Genomic DNA, 17,481 nt, shown 5'->3' on the forward strand with positions numbered 1-17,481 from the left:
CAGATCTTGCCTACAGTCAAGGGGGGCATGAACAGCACAATTCAGCAAGAGCAGGATGGATAGATTGGTACACTTTGGCATACACAAAGGGGGAGCATAGTTGGAGATTTCAGCAAGTACTCAGGGGGAGTATGGACAGCAGAAGGTATACCAAAGAAGAGAATATCTTGGTCCGCCCTTTGCCCTTGATGTCAAAGGGGGAGAGTGACTTGGTGTAGTGGTTGCCATCAAGTCCAAAGGGGGAGATTGTTGGCATTATGATTCAAGTGTTGTCCTTGATGGCAACTCACTCAGAGGTTGGTACAGATACTCAGAAGTTGGTTCAGGTGATGGCAACTTACTCAGAAGACAGATCCTAGTACAGCTTGCCAAGGAAGTTCATACACGCAGGTTTGTTAAGCCCAAGTCGCGTGTACACGCAGGTTGGCTTCAGAAAAAGCGCGTGTATGTGGAAAAGCACCTTTGGTCCATGGCGGTTAGTCCTTGGAAGTTGTGCCTATGGTTTCGGACCATTGTATCTCGACGGGCGTGTCGATCCCTAGTTTTGAAGTTGATGGTATTGTGTTTCTATGGTTTTGGCTCTTGGTATTGAACAAGGCCTAAGGCTATATAAGGAGAAGATCACTAGGCAAAGAGTAAGCGTGTGTGGGTGTCTGACGCAGTGAGAGGATCTGGTATTGCTGGTTATCTGTTCGGGACGCTTGGCAAGGGTCGGATCTGACAGCAAAGGCAGAAGTAATCATTTCTAGATCTGCACGCGGGTTGCCTTTGGAGAAAGCGCGTATACACGCGGTTTTGGTACAGTGAAGTAGCGTATGCATGATAAGGGTTGATATTTCAGGTTGTTGCTGATTCTGGTGGTTGTTGCAGAGTTCTAGATTCTGGTTTGGGTTCTGTGTTCTTGATGACAGGGTTTCAGTGATTCGGTATTGGGTTGTTTAATGAATTATGATGCAAGTATAAGTTGATGATTGTATTGCGGTAATGTTTGCTTTGTACTCTTGGATCCAGTCTGAAAATTGATGAAACGTGGTCCCTGAAGGTTGTAGGGTCAGCACCTACGTACTAGTAAATGGATCAGCTAGTACAAGAGCTGAGGGGGTTGTAGCTCCCTTCCAAAAGTAGTTGGAAAACGAGAGAGAGGGTTGTAGCCCTCTGCAGGTTGTAGCCTGCATACTGGTAAAGGACTGCACCAGTATATTGTAAAAGAAGTTTCTCATTAAAGAAGAAAGAGACGAATTGCAGCAGGTGGTTTTCACCCACATTGGGTTTCCACCTTATATCATGGTGTTCATGTGTGTGGCTCTTGTGTGATGTTCTGTTCTGTTATACTGCACCTGTTTACTGCTAAATTGCTTAATAATGTTCTGATGCATTTACTGAAGATAAGATTAACTGAATCATAAGATATCTGCATATACGCTAGTTGCTTTAGACACAGTCGCGTGTACACGCGGGTTCACTTAACTGAAGTCGCGTGTATGAAATTGAAAAGGTTTTATTGATCTGATAATACTGATTCACCCCCCCTCTCAGTATTATTTCCAACAGACTTGAGACAATTCACTAATTTGCGAAGATACCAAGTTTTAGCTTCTGATCTCCATATTATCATGTGAAAGTGTTAAATGAATTTGTTTGTATAGCAAAGGATTGGGGTTTGAGTCTTTGATCTTTTTCATGGTTACACACAAATCTAGGTAGATCATTCTATGATCTACTAGGGTAAAAGTAATCAACTTACTCTGATGAAATTTTCCCATAAAACAAATGTAGATTGAATATACTGACCAACCATTTCCACTGGTGAAAGCAACATTTGATCTCCATAGGAATTGAAGTTGGAAGGGTTCAAGATAATCCCTGTATATGTTGATCCACTAGGTATAGAAGAGACCATAGAAATGGCCATAGGAACCTCAAGTGCTGGGAGAGGGAAACACCCCAAAATAGAGAAGTCTTTCAAAAGACAGGTACCAAGACCAAAAAAATATTCAGGAGTACCACCCACTAAAGGGACATTGTTATAATTCAGCAGTTGAAAGTTTGGGGTACAAAAAGAGAACTAGTTCACTATCATAATTTTCCCTTAGTGAGGAAAATAGATAAGTCAGAAGACTGATGAGATTGTTATCACTCAAAAGTTTTCCCTAAAAGTTATCAAAATAAGGAAGCATCTGAGGTAACCACAAAATAATCTCTTAGGCTTAGGCTCTAGCCAACCTAAGTCCAGAGAGGGCTCTCACAAAATAATTTAGCTTCGTTTTTATAGGATTTTAGGCTAGTTCTTACTATTCATGGGGTTTTGTTTTGAATTGAAGGTTGGGTGGTGGAATTCCAAGAGCAGATGGATAGAGCTAGGTCTTCAAGCCATTGGGCTATGGATTCAACAAATGGATAGAATAACAGGACCAGATCATTAAAGGAAAGTTTCACAGGGTAGGCTAGCAACGAAAAAGGAAAATCTTTAGGCCAAATGGGTGAATTGATTCTAACCAGGGTGAAAGGGAACTTAATAATCCTTGGACCGAGATCAGAATGAAGAACAGAGGGTGATCATGAACAAAGGGAAATTAAGAATCCTTTGCTATAGACCAGAGCAGAAACTACGGAAGCTAAGGAGCAGTTAAGAATTCCCTAGCTAAGATAGTTTAGGAGAAAACATTCAGAATGTAAAATAGTCAAGATAAAGTGCCTTCAAGCAATTTCTAAAATATCATTCCTTGTTATACATTTAGATTTTAGAAATTTACATAAAAGATTATGGAAAAAACATAAGGAAAAACAACCTTGAACATAGAAGAATACTTATTTGTATTTTGCTTTACACAAGAATCCTGTAAAATAACTAATCTATATTCCTTGATCCAGCAAGCCAATCCAGTCATTGATATAATAGAACTTTGATTTGAGAGAAAATGTCTATACAAATGTCTTGGAATCCAGACTACATACTTCGAAATGTGAAGTATTTATACAAAAATATTTACAAAATATCTCAAAACAACTTGAGACTTAATCTATCGAATAAGAATATCTTCTTGCATGAAGATAGAGACAGATGTTAAATTGATTCATGTTGTCTCTTTTATTATGGCGTTGCTAGTTGTTTTTGTTGCGTTGGAGCCCTTTAAGTTGCCTGATAGTGTTGGAGATAATCCTGAAAGGGAGGGGGTGAATTAGTATTATCAAATCAATATAACTTTTTCATTTCCATATTCAAATTCATATACGCTACTTTAGTTAAGGAAAACTGTGTGTAATGCAACAAGCGTATATCCAGTAAACTTATGATTCAGTTAGTTGATCCTTAATGAGTGCATCAGAACATTATTAACCATATGAACAACAAATAGGAGCAGTAAAACAGAACAGATCATCACACATAAGCAACACACATGAACACCAAGATGTAAGGTGGAAACCCAATGTGGGTGAAAACCACCTGCTGCAATTCGTCTCTATCTTCTTTTAATAAGAAACTTCCTTTTACAATGGTTTTGTACTGGTGCAGTCTTATACTAGTATGCAGGCTTCTACCTGCAGAAGGTTGCAACCTTCTCTTCTCTTCCAGGGACCACGTTTCATACATTTTCAAACTGGATCCATAGATACAAGGCAATCACTAATACAATCATTAACTCTGAATCACCCAACAACCGAATCACAGAAACACAGTCACCGAACACAGACCAGAGCCCAGAACTCTACAACAACCACTAGAACCAACATAAACCTAAAACATCAAATCTCATAATGTATACACTGATTGACTGTGTCAAACCAGCATGTATACGCTCTTTCACTAGAGAGAACCCACGTATAGATCTAAAGATAGTTACTTATACCTTTGTTGCAATTTCCAACTTCAAATATATCTATACAGTAAGATATAAAGGATAAAACATGTGTCAGTACTCAGATCTACTCATGATCATACCATATAATGATAATACGTTTTAGTCTTCAAGATCCCGGTCCATCAACCTTTATCAACCACATAGGAGCCTCCTTGATTCAGATTGACCGAAGCATCACAAACCCATAAACAGCATACTAGATCTCACACTTCATCAGATATTCATCATTTACACTTGCACCCCCTTGGCCTAATGATCTTCTCCTTATATAGGTTTAGGCTTCTCTCAATACCATGGTCCAAAACCATGTAGAACCAATACGTTGGACCCAATACCTGGGGTCAACACTTCGGACCAGATACCATGGACGAAATACCACAGACCAAAACTTAGTTTTCCAACATGTAAACGCCTTTCCTTCTGTGAACATGCATGTGCACGTATACACTCCTTTTGTTCTGATCACCTACGTGTATACACACTTTAATCAAGGTTAACCTGTGTATACCTCTCTCTTGGCCTGATGTACTATGATCTGTCATCTGATTGAGTTGCCTCTAAGGACAACACCTGTATCATACCTCTGAGTGAGTTTCCATCAAGCACAACACCTGTATCATAATGGCAACAATCTCCCCCTTTGGACTTGATGGCAACCACCACACCAAGCCACTCTCCCCTTTTGACATCAAGGGAAAAGGGAAAACCAAGAAATTCTCTCCCTTGGTATACGTTTTGATGTCCATACTTCCCCTGATTATCTGCTGAAATCTCTGATTGAGCTCCCCCTTTGTAGATGCCAAGATGTACCAATCCGTCAATGCTCCCCCTGAGCACATGCAAGGTCTGTAAAAGCATAATAAGACTCTATACATACATCAATCTCCAAACCAAGTGGGAATACATAAATGTTTATGCATGACTCAACAAAAAGAACCATTACATCATCCATCCCATGCATAGTCGGGTAACAAACTACATCATATGACTCACAAATACCAAGGACCTAAACATGACCATGATAGTTATCAGAAACTATCATACACCATATGATATGCACCATAAGTATCTTAACCTGCAATCCATTCTCTTGGTCAATCAACAATCAGTAGCAAGATGTGTTAATAAGCATCATCACCAAGGACTTCTAACCATAATGCCAACAATGTATTATTCGAAGCATATGCTCCCCCTGAGCTTGTGCCAACCATCATATACCACGAAAGAATATTTCCTGAGTCTGTTCTGCTGCTTTTCTTCAGAGCTCTATATACGCGATTATGCAGCCTATAATTCGTGTATATACGCGACTTACCTTCATAATATCAGCATATTCATGTTGGAATACTGAAGGTCTACACTTTCAGTTTCCCCTATGTCTGTTATGTCAGCTAACTGAGTTATGTCACACTTTTCTGTCTCTAATACTGTCTTCTTTAATACCTAGAATTGTGATGATGTATAATCCTCCTTCTTTGGAGTTTAAATTTTGCTCCTGCATTCCCTTGCTTTATGTCCAAACTTGTTGCATGCATAACATCTTAGATGTTTCATGTTCCTTCTATTGCAATCAATTGCTTTGTGGCCAAACATATTGCAAGCAAAACAATATCCCTTGAAGTACCTGGAACGTGATGATCTTTCTATGTGATGGTCTTGAACCATTCTACTTTTGCATTTGGCTGCAACATGTCCAAGATTATGACATACATAACATTCAACATTATTCATTGGAGGAAACAATTGTCTATTACTTCCATAGTTAGGAGTAAAAGATTTTCTTTGAGGAATTTCTTTCCTTGGCTGTTGATGAGGTTGTCCTCTCATCTCCTTTTTGAGCATTTTAGAATTCTCATTAGAGTTACTTTCCTCACATTGTGAGCTAGATTCACCTTCAATAGATTCATAAAATCCAAGACCAGTTTTGATAGCAAGGGATCTTTCACTACTAAGAATATCATCCAAAGTCTTAGTACTGTCTTGAAATCGTAATAGTTTATCCTTTTCTTCTAGTTTACCTTTTAAGATATTTACCTCAACCTGATGTTGTTCTTCCTTTTCCAGATACTGCTTCATTATGTTTTCTTAAGCTTTTCTTCCTTCTTCCACTTGTTGCCTTAATTTGAGCACTTCATGTTCTTGTTCTTCAAGAGCTTATTTATTATACTTCTTTGATTCCTTAAGATCTTCTTTTAGGGAGATAATCCTAAATTCAAGTCTCTGAATTGTTATGCTCTGATATTTTACTACATCCTACAGCTTCTCCCTTACTCTGGTTACTGACTCCAATTGTTCTTTTAATCTGATAACTTCTTCTGTTTCTACATCCTTATTTTCATATGCCATGAGAAGTCTAATGTCTTCATCACTATTGGATGAGTCATTACTTTTATCATGAGTATAGTAACTTCTATTACCTTCTTCAGACATCTTTCCTTCGTTATGAGGGCATCTAGCAGTGTAGTGACCAACTCTACCACATGAAAATAATTTGAAAGGTAGCTTACCTTTGAACCTTCTAAATCCCCGTTCACGATTCTTGACAAAATTTACCTCATCTTCTTCTTCTGAAATGTATCTTGATTCATTTGCTGATACCTCGAATACGGCTTCTCTCATATCTGATGGTCCTACTTTTCTCATCTCAAAAGTAGTTAAGATTCCGTGAAGCTGCGTCATAGTGATTTTCTGCAAATCCTCCTTTTCTTATATGGCAGACACTTTGGATTCAAATTTAGCAGACAAGGATCTCAAAAAAATTTCAACCAAGACAACTTCCTTAATGTCTTCACCCAAATTCCTCATACAATGTACAATCTCATCTATACGTAGTAAGTAATTAGCTATGCTTTCATTACTATGCATCTTGAGAGTTTCATACCGAATTCTGAGAGTTTGAAGCTTTGCTCATTTTACCTGATCATCTCCTTCATAGCTTAGAACGATTTTGTCCCATATTTCTTTGGCTGATTTGAAGTGCATAACCTTGAGAAATTCTGATTGTGACAAACTTCCCAATAAGATAGTAACCGCTTTGGCATTGAGTTCATATTGCTTTCACTCTGCTATATATGTAGGAATTGCTGATGGATATGTATATCCTCCTTCCACGATTCCCCAAACATCTATTCCAAGTGATTGTAGATATGTTGTGGTTCTTATCTTCCAGTAGAAAAAGTTTCTCCCATCAAAGATTGGTGGCCTGATGGATGCCTCTCTTTCTTGATTACCCATTCTGATGGATCTTCCTTCAAGAAATCATCAAGCTTCTTCCAAAGGACCTGCTATGATACCAATTGTCGGAAATAATACTGAAGGAGGGGGTGAATCAGTATTATCAAATCAATATAACTTTTTCATTTCCATATTCAGATTCATATACGCGACTTTAGTTAAGGTAAACCCCATGTATACTTAACTGTGTGTAATGCAGCAAGTGTATATCCAGTAAACTTATAATTCAGTTAGTTGATCCTTAATGAATGCATCGGAACATTATTATACATATGAATAGTAAATAGGAGCAGTAAAACAGAACAGATCATCACACGTAAGCAACACACATGAACACCAAGATGTAAGGTGGAAACCCAATGTGGGTGAAAGCCACCTGCTGTAATTCGTCTCTATCTTCTTTTAATAAGAAACTTCTGTTTACAATGGTTTTGTACTAGTGCAATCTTATACCAGTATGTAGGCTTCTACCTGCAAAAGGCTACAACCTTCTCTTTTCTTCCAGGGACCATGTTTCATACATTTTCAAACTAGATCCATAGATACAAGGCAATCACTAATACAATCATTAACTTTGAATCACCCAACAACCGAATCATAGAAACACAGTCACCGAACACATACCGAAGCCCAGAACTCTGCAACAACCACTAGAACCAACAACAACCTGAAACATCAAATCTCATAATGTATACGCTACTTGACTGTGTCAAACCAGCGTGTATACGCTCTTTCACCATAGAGAACCCGCGTATAGATCTAAAGATAGTTACTTATACCTTCACTGCAATTTCCAACTTCAAATGTATCCAAACAATAAGATATAAAGGATAAAACATGCGTGAGTACTCAAATCTACTCATGATCATACCATATAATGATAATACATTATAGTCTTCAAGACCCTGGTCTATCAACCTTTATCAACCACATAGGAGCCTCCTTGATTCAGGTCGAGCCAAGCATCACAAACCCATAACCAGAATACTAGATCTCACACTTCATCAAATATTCATCACTTACACTTGCACCCCCTTGGCCTAATGATCTTCTCCTTATATAGGTTTAAGCTTCTCTCAGTACCATGGTCCAAAACCATGTAGAACCAATACCTTGGACCCAATACTTGGGGTCAACGCCTCAGACCAAATACCATGGACCAATACCAAAATACCATGGACCAAATAAAACAGACCAAAACTTAGTTTTCCAACATGTACACGCCTTTCCTTCTGTGAACCTGCATGTGCATGTATATGCTCCTTTTGTTCTGATCACTCGCATGTATACGCACTTTAATCAAGGTTAACCTATGTATACCTCTCTCTTGACCTGTTGTACTATGATCTGTCATTTGATTGAGTTGCCTCCAAGGAAAAAACCTGTATCATACCTCTGAGTGAGATGCCATCAAGGACAACACTTGCATCATAATTCCAACAATCTCCCCCTTTGGACTTGATGAAAATGACCACACCAAGTCACTCATCCCCTTTGAAATCAAGGGCAAAGGGCAGACCAAGAAATTCTCTCCCTTGGTATACCTTCTGTTGTCCATACTCCCCCTAACTATCTGCTGAAATCTATGATTGAGCTCCCCCTTTGTAGATGCCAAGATGTACTAATCCGTCAATCCTCCCCCTGAGCACATGCAAGGTCTATAAAAGCATAACAAGACTTTATACATAAATCAATCTTCCAGCCAAATGGGAATACACAAATTTTTATGCATGACTCAACAATGAGAACCATTACATCATCCATCCCATGCATAGTGGGGTAACAAACTACATCATATGACTCACAAAGACCACGGACCTGAACATGACCATGATAGTTATCAGCAACTATCATACACCATATGATCTGCACCATAAGTATCTTAACCTGCAATTCATTCTCTTAGTCAATCAACAATCAGTAGCAAGATGTGTCAATAAGAATCATCACCAAGGACTTCTAACCATAATGCCAACAATGTATTATTCGAAGCATATGCTCCCCCTGAGCCTGTTCCAACCATCATATACCACGACAGAATCATTTCCTGAGTCTGTTCTACTGCGCGACTATGCAGCCTATAATTCACGTATATACGTGACTTACCTTCGCAATATCAATGTATGCAAGTTGGAATACTAAAGGTCTACACTTTCAGTTTCCCCTGTGTCTGTTATGTCAACTAACTGAGTTATGTCACACTTTTCTGTCTCTAATTCTTTCTTCTTTAATAACTAGAATTGTGATGATGTATAATCCTCTTGCTTTTGAGTTTGAATTTTGCTCCTGCATTTCCTTGCTTTATGTTCAAACTTGTTGCATGCATACCATCTTACATGTTTCACGTTCCTTCTATTACAATCAATTTCTTTGTGGCCAAACATATTGCAAGCAAAACAATATCCCTTGAAGTAACTGGAACGAGATGATCTTTGTGTGTGATGGTCTTGAACCATTCTACTTCTGCATCTGGCTGCAACATGTCCAAGATTATGACATACATAACATTCAACATTATTCATTGGAGGAAATAATCATCTATTACTTCCATATTTAGGAGTAAAAGATTTTATTTGAGGAATTTCTTTCCTTGGCTGTTGATGAGGTTGTCCTCTCATCTCCTTTTTGAGCATTTTAGAATTCTCATTAGAGTTCTTTGCCTCACCTTGTGAGCTAGATTCACCTTCAATAGCAGGGAAAATTTTAAGATCCCCCCCTAAATTTACATGTATAATAAATGGGCGAATCTCCATGGTATATAGGAAAAATGGAAGGCGATTTTATCAATAATATGATATGTATATATAATTTTTTGGCGAATCTCTCACCAAGCATGGCGAATATTTTACTCAATTATAAAATCTTGTGTTTATTGAATACACAAATGAAATCATTGCATTTCTTTAAAATATATTTTGAAATCAAAATTACTGAAATTACATATCGATAACCTAGTGGGTGTAGGATAAAATTAACCCGTGCCATTCACAGAAAGCATGAGAAAAAACCTAATAATATATATAAAACCAAGAAAAATTCAAATTCATCACTTCTAGGGACCTCGTAACCACCCTGCCAATACACAAGTATGTTCCTGTTTGTAATTAGAAAAACTACCCAAATTACAATCTGTTTACTCCACTTCTAGGGACCTCGTAACCACCCTGCCAATACACAAGTATGTTCCCGTTTGCAATTAGAAAAATTACCCAAATTACAATCTGTTTACTCCAGCATATGTTGGAAAGTTATAGAAGGATGACTAGTGCAATCAATCCTTTCCTTTTAGCCCTGGATTTGTTTCAGTTTAAAACAAAAGTATACAAATATACTTGTCCAATGTGTATGCTTTAACCATTCACCTTAAGATGTTTTTGCAATATAATTTCCCAAGTCTATTTAATATCTTCATTATCATAAAAACCAACCTATATCCATCTTAACTCCACATCTACCACTCTTAGGGGGATGAAATCTATTTATCCCTCTGAGCACTTGGTAAACCCAGAATTAAGATGGATCTAAGATAGAATTTCCCCTTTAAATAGTCTATGCTCACATGAATACCATGGGTCAATACCATGGGTTATCATAAACCTGGAGCTTAAAAATTACTATTAGTAATTTATAAAAATTAATAAAATTAATAGTTGATTTTTATTTTATTTTTATTTTAACCGAGCTAAAATGTTTAACATACATTAAATTACAACATCCATTTTTACTCTTGATCGGATCAAATATTTTTTCACTCTATGCTAGTTTGCATATCACGATATTTGATACCTCTGGGGGGTTAGTAGATCTAGAGTAAAGATGGATCTATGCTGGTTTAATTCCCCCATTTAAATAGGCTACATTCCAAGTGAATACCATATACCATGGGTCAATACCATGTGCCATTTTTATTTTTATTAATACTAATATTAGGGTTAATAATGTTTTTTTGCATGGTATTAATAACAATATAGTCCATGGTATTTGTCCCATAGTATAAATATAAGGTGACTTATGGAGTAAATATAAAAAAAAAATTATTTGTTTACCATACCTCTCGTTTATTTATATTTTTATTAATTTACCATACCATTCATAAATACAAGGTGACTTATAGAGTAAATATAAAAAAATGTTTTATTTGTTTACCATACCTCTAGCTTATTTATATTTTTATTAATTTACCATACCTCTTTTACAAATATGGTATTTGGCCCATAGGATTCACTTAAATAAAACCTCTTTCTTGAGCCTTCATAAATAGAACGAGGGTTATTTACCATCCGTCTAGTTTATTTATATTTTTATTTATTTACCATACCTTTTGAGTAAGTATAAAAAGACATTTTATTTATTTACCGTACCTCCACTTTACTTATATTTTTATTTGTTTACACCCTTGCATGTTTATAAGGTGACTTATGGAGTAAATATAAAAAATGCTTTATTTATTTACCATACATCTCATTTATTTATATTTTTATTAATTTACCACACCTCTTTTATAAATATGGTATTTGGGCCTTTGGCCCATAGGATTCACTTAAATAAAACCTATTCTTGAAAATGGGCGAATGGATTCACTTAAATAAAACCTATTCTTGAAAATGGGCGAATGGAAGGTTGTAACTCCTAATTTCAAGGGCTAAATTTACCTTTTTTACCCTCTCCCTTAAAATATGGTGGGCTATTTGAGGTGATTTGTAAAAATGTACTATGATACAAAATATTCGCCCACTAAAAATTTAAAACCCCTTAATTTCGCCAAAGGGCGAACATTCGCCCCTAAAATCACCCCTATTCAACAGTTTCATAAAAGCCAAGATCAGTTTTAATAGCAGGGGATCTTTGACTACTAAGAATATCATCCAAAATCTTAGTACTGTCTTGAAATCATAACAGTTTATCCTTTTCCTCTAATTTACCTTTTAAGATATTTACCTCAACGTGATGTTGTTCTTTCTTTTCCAGATACTGCCTCCTTATGTTTTCTTCAGCTTTTCTTCCTTCTTCCACTTGTTGCCTTAATTCGAGCACTTCATGTTCTTGTTCTTCAAGAGCTTCTTTATTTAGCTTCTTTGATTCCTTAAGATCTTCTTTTAGAGAGAGAATCTTCTATTCAAGTCTCTGAATTGTTATGCTCCGATCTTTTACTACATCCTGCAACTACTCCCTTACTCTGGTTACTGACTCCAGCTGTTCTTTTAATCTGTAACTTCTTCTGTTTCTACATCCTTATTTTCATATGTCATGAGAAGTCTAATGTCTTCATCACTATTGGATGAGTCATTACTTTTATCATGAGTATAGTAACTTCTATTACCTTCTTCAAACATCTTTCCTCTGTTATGAGGGCATCTAGCAGCGTAGTGACCAACTCTACCACATGAAAAGCATTTGAAAGGTAGCTTACCTTTGAACCTTCCAGATCCCCATTCAAGATTCTTGACAAAATTTACCTCATCTTCTTCTTCTGAAATGTATCCTGATTCATTTGTTGATACTTCGAATGTGGCTTCTCTCATATCTGATGGTCCTCCTCTTTTCATCTCAAAAGCAGTTAAGATTCCGTGAAGCTGCGTCATAGTGATTTTCTGCAGATCGTACTTTTCTTCTACGACAGACACTTTGGATTCAAATTTAGCAGACAAGGATCTCAAAACCTTTTCAACTAAGACAACTTCCTTAATTTCTTCACCCAGATTCCTCATACAATTTACAATCTCATCCATACGCAGGAAGTAATTAGCTATGCTTTCATTCCTATGCATCTTAAGAGTTTCATACCGAATTCTGAGAGTTTGAAGCTTTGCTTGTTTTACCTGATCATCTCCTTCATAGCTTAGAATGATTTTGTCCCATATTTCTTTGGCTGATTTGAAGTGCATAACCTTGACAAATTATGATTGTGAAAAACTTCCCAATAAGACAGTAATTGCTTTGGCATTGAGTTCATATTGCTTTCTCTCTGCTATATCTATAGGAATTGCTGATGGATATGTATATCCTCCTTCCATGATTCCCCAAACATCCATTCCAAGTGATTGTATATATGCTGTGGTTCTTATCTTCCAGTAGACAAAGTTTCTCCCATCAAATATTGGTGGCCTAATGGATGCCTCTCTTTCTTGATTACCCATTCTGATGGATCTTCCTTCAAGCGATGAAGCTTCTTCCAAAGGACTTGCTCTGATACCAATTGTTGGAAATAATACTGAGAGCGGGGGGGGGGTGTCAATCAGTATTATCAAATCAATATAACTTTTTCATTTCCATATTCAGATTCATATACGCTACTTCAGTTAAGGAAAACTGTGTGTATACAAAATTGTGCGTAATGCAACAAGCGTATATCCAGTAAACTTATGATTCAGTTAGTTGATCCTTAATGAGTGAATCAGAACATTATTAACCATATGAACAGTAAATAGGAGCAGTAAAACAGAATAGATCATCACACATAAGCAACACACATAAGCATCAGGATGTAAGGTGGAAACCCAATGTGGGTGAAAATCACCTGCTGCAATTCGTCTCTCTCTTTTAATAAGAAACTTCTTTCTATAATGGTTTTGTACTAGTGCAGTCTTATACCAGTACGCAAGCTTCTACCTGCAGAAGGCTACAACCTTCTCTTTTCTTCCAGGGACCACGTTTCATACATTTTCAGACTGGATCCATAGATACAAGGCAATCACTAATATAATCATTAACTCTAAATCACCCAACAACCGAATCACAGAAACACAGTCACCGAACATAGACCAGAGCCCAGAACTCTGCAACAACCACTAGAACCAACAACAACCTGAAACATCAAATCTCATAATGTATACGCTACTTGACTGTGTCAAACCAGCATGTATACGCTCTTTCACCATAGAGAACCCATGTATAGATCTAAAGATAGTTACTTATACCCTCGTTGCAATTTCCAACTTTAGATATATCTAGACAATAAGATATAAAGGATAAAACATGCGTCAGTACTCAGATCTACTCATGATCATAACATATAATGATAATATATTTTAATCTTCAAGATCCCGGTCCATCAACCTTTATCAACCGCATAGGAGCCTCCTTGATTTAGATCAAGCCAAGCATCACAAACCCATAACCAGGATACTGGATCTCACACTTCATCATATATTCATCGCTTACACTTGCACCCGCTTGGCCTAATGATCTTATCCTTATATATGTTTAGGCTTCTCTAAATACCATGGTCCAAAACCATGTAGAACCAATACCTTGGACCCAATACCTGGGATCAACACTTCGGACCAAATACTATGGACCAATACCAAATGCCATAGACCAAAACTTAGTGTTCCAACATGTACACGCCTTTCCTTCTGTGAACCTACGTGTGCATGTATATGCTCCTTTTGTTCTGATCACCCACGTGTATAGGCACTTTAATCAAGGTTAACCTACGTATACCTCTCTCTTGACCTACTGTACTATGATTTGTCATCTGATTGAGTTGCCTCCAAGGACAACCCCTGTATCATACCTCTGAGTGAGTTGCCATCAAGGACAACACCTGTATCATAATGCCAACAATCTCCCCCTTTGGACTTGATGGCAACCACCACACCAAGTCACTCTCCCCCTTTGACATCAATGGCAAAGGGAAGACCAAGAAATTCTCTCCCTTGGTATACCTTCTGCTGTCCATACTCCCCCTGAGCATCTACTGAAATCTCTAATTGAGCTCCCCCTTTGTAGATGCCAAGATGTACCAATACGTCAATGCTCCCCCTGAGCACATGCAAGGTTTGTAAAAGCATAACAAGACTCTATACATACATCAATCTCCCAACCAAGTGGGAATACACAAATTTTTATGCATGACTCAACAACAAGAACCATTACATCATCCATCCCATGCATAGTGGGGTAACAAACTACATCATATGACTCACAAATACCAAGGACCTGAACATGACCATCATAGTTATTAGCAACTATCATACACCATATGATCTGCACCATAAATATCTTAACCTGCAATCCATTCTCTTGGTCAATCAACAACCAGTAGCAAGATGTGTCAATAAGAATCATCACCAAGGACTTCTAACCATAATGCCAAAAATGTATTATTCGAAGCATATGCTCCCCCTGAGCCTGTGCCAACCATCATATACCACGACATAATCATTTCCTGAGTCTGTTCTGCTTCTTTTCTTCAGAGCTCTATATACATGACTATGCAACCTATAATTCGCGTATATACGCGACTTACCTTCATAATATCAGTGTATGCAAGTTGGAATACTGAAGGTCTACACTTTCAGTTTCCCCTGTGTGAGTTATGTCAGCTAATTGAGTTATGTCACAATTTTCTGTCTCTAATTCTGTCTTCTTTAATACCTAGAATTGTGATGATGTATAATCCTCTTGCTTTGGAGTTTGAATTTTGCTCCTGCATTCCCTTGCCTTATTTCCAAACTTGTTGCATGCATAACATCTTACATGTTTCATGTTCCTTCTATTGCAATCAATTGCTTTGTGGGCAAACATATTGCAAGCAAAAAAATATCCCTTGAAGTACCTGGAAGGTGATGATCTTTCCGTGTGATGGTCTTGAACCATTCTACTTCTGCATCTGGCTGCAACATGTCCAAGATTATGACATACATAACATTCAACATTATTCATTGCAGGAAATAATCATCTATTAGTTCCATAGTTAGGAGTAAAAGATTTTCTTTGAGGAATTTCTTCCCTTGGCTGTTGATGAGGTTGTCCTCTCATCTCCTTGTTGAGCATTTTAGAATTCTCATTAGAGTTCCTTACCTCACCTTGTGAGCTAGATTCACCTTCAACAGATTCATCAGAGCCAAGACTAGTTTTGATAGCAGGGGATATTTGACTACTAAGAATATCATCCAAAATCTTAGTAATGTCTTGAAATCGTAACAGTTTATCCTTTTCTTCTAATTTACCTTTTAAGATATTTACCTCAGCGTGATGTTGTTCTTCCTTTTCCAGATACTGCTTTCTTATGTTTTCTTCAGCTTTTCTTCCTTCTTCCACTTGTTGCCTTAATTCGAGCACTTCATGTTCTTGTTCTTCAAGAGCTTCTTTATTCTACTTCTTCGATTCCTTAAAATCTTCTTTTAGAGAGAGAATCTTCGATTCAAGTCTCTGAATTGTTATGCTCTGATATTTTACCACATCCTGCAGCTGCTCCCTTACACTGGTTACTGACTCCAGATGTTCTTTTAATCTGGTAACTTCTTATGTTTCTACGTCATTATTTTCATATGCCATAAGAAGTCTAATGTCTTCATCACTATTATATGACTCATTACTTTTATCATGAGTATAGTAACTTCTATTACCTTCTTCAGACATCTTTCCTTTGTTATGAGGGCATCTAGCAGCGTAGTGGCCAACTCTACCACATGAAAATAATTTGAAAGGTAGCTTACCTTTGAACCTTCCAGATCCTCGTTCAAGATTCTTGACAAAATTTACCTCATCTTCTACTTCTGAAATGTATCCTGATTCGTTTGTTGATACTTCGAATGCAACTTCTCTCATATCTGATGGTCCTCCTTTTCTCATCTCAAAAGCAGTTAAGATTCGTGAAGCTGCGTCATTGTGATTTTCTATAGATCCTCCTTTTCTTCTATGTTAGACACTTTGGATTCAAATTTAGCAGACAAGGATCTCAAAACCTTTTCAACTAAGACAACTTCCTTAATTTCTTCACGCAGATTCCTCATACAATTTACAATCTCATCTATACACAGGAAGTAATTAGCTATGTTTGCATTACTATGCATCTTAAGAGTTTCATACAGAATTCTGAGAGTTTGAAGCTTTGCTCGTTTTACCTAATCATCTCCTTCGTAGCTTAGAATGATTTTGTCCCATATTTCTTTGGCTGATTTGAAGTGCATAACCTTGAAAAATTCTAATTGTGACAAACTTCCCAATAAGACAGTAACTGCTTTGGCATTGAGTTCATATTGCTTTCTCTCTGTTGTATCTGTAGTAATTACTAATGGATATGTATATCCTCCTTCCACGATTCCCCAAACATCCATTCCAAGTGATTGTAGATATGTTGTGGTTCTTATCTTCCAGTAGACAAAGTTGCTCCCATCAAAGATTGGTGGCCTGATGGATGCCTCTCTTTCTTGATTATCCATTCAGATGGATCTTACTTCAAGCGATCAAGCTTCTTCTAAAGGACCTTCTATGATACCAATTGTTGGAAATAATATTGAGAGGAGGGGGGGGGGGGTGAATCAATATTATCAAATCAATATAACTTTTTCACTTCCATATTCAGATTCATATATGCTACTTCAGTTAAAGAAAACCACGTGTATACGCAATTGTATGTAATTTAACAAGCGTATATCCA

Source organism: Pinus tabuliformis, chromosome 9 (genome assembly GCF_031772625.1).
Source record: "Pinus tabuliformis cultivar Carrire ecotype Pingquan chromosome 9, CPIR1, whole genome shotgun sequence".
NCBI classification, from domain to species: Eukaryota; Viridiplantae; Streptophyta; class Pinopsida; order Pinales; family Pinaceae; genus Pinus; species Pinus tabuliformis.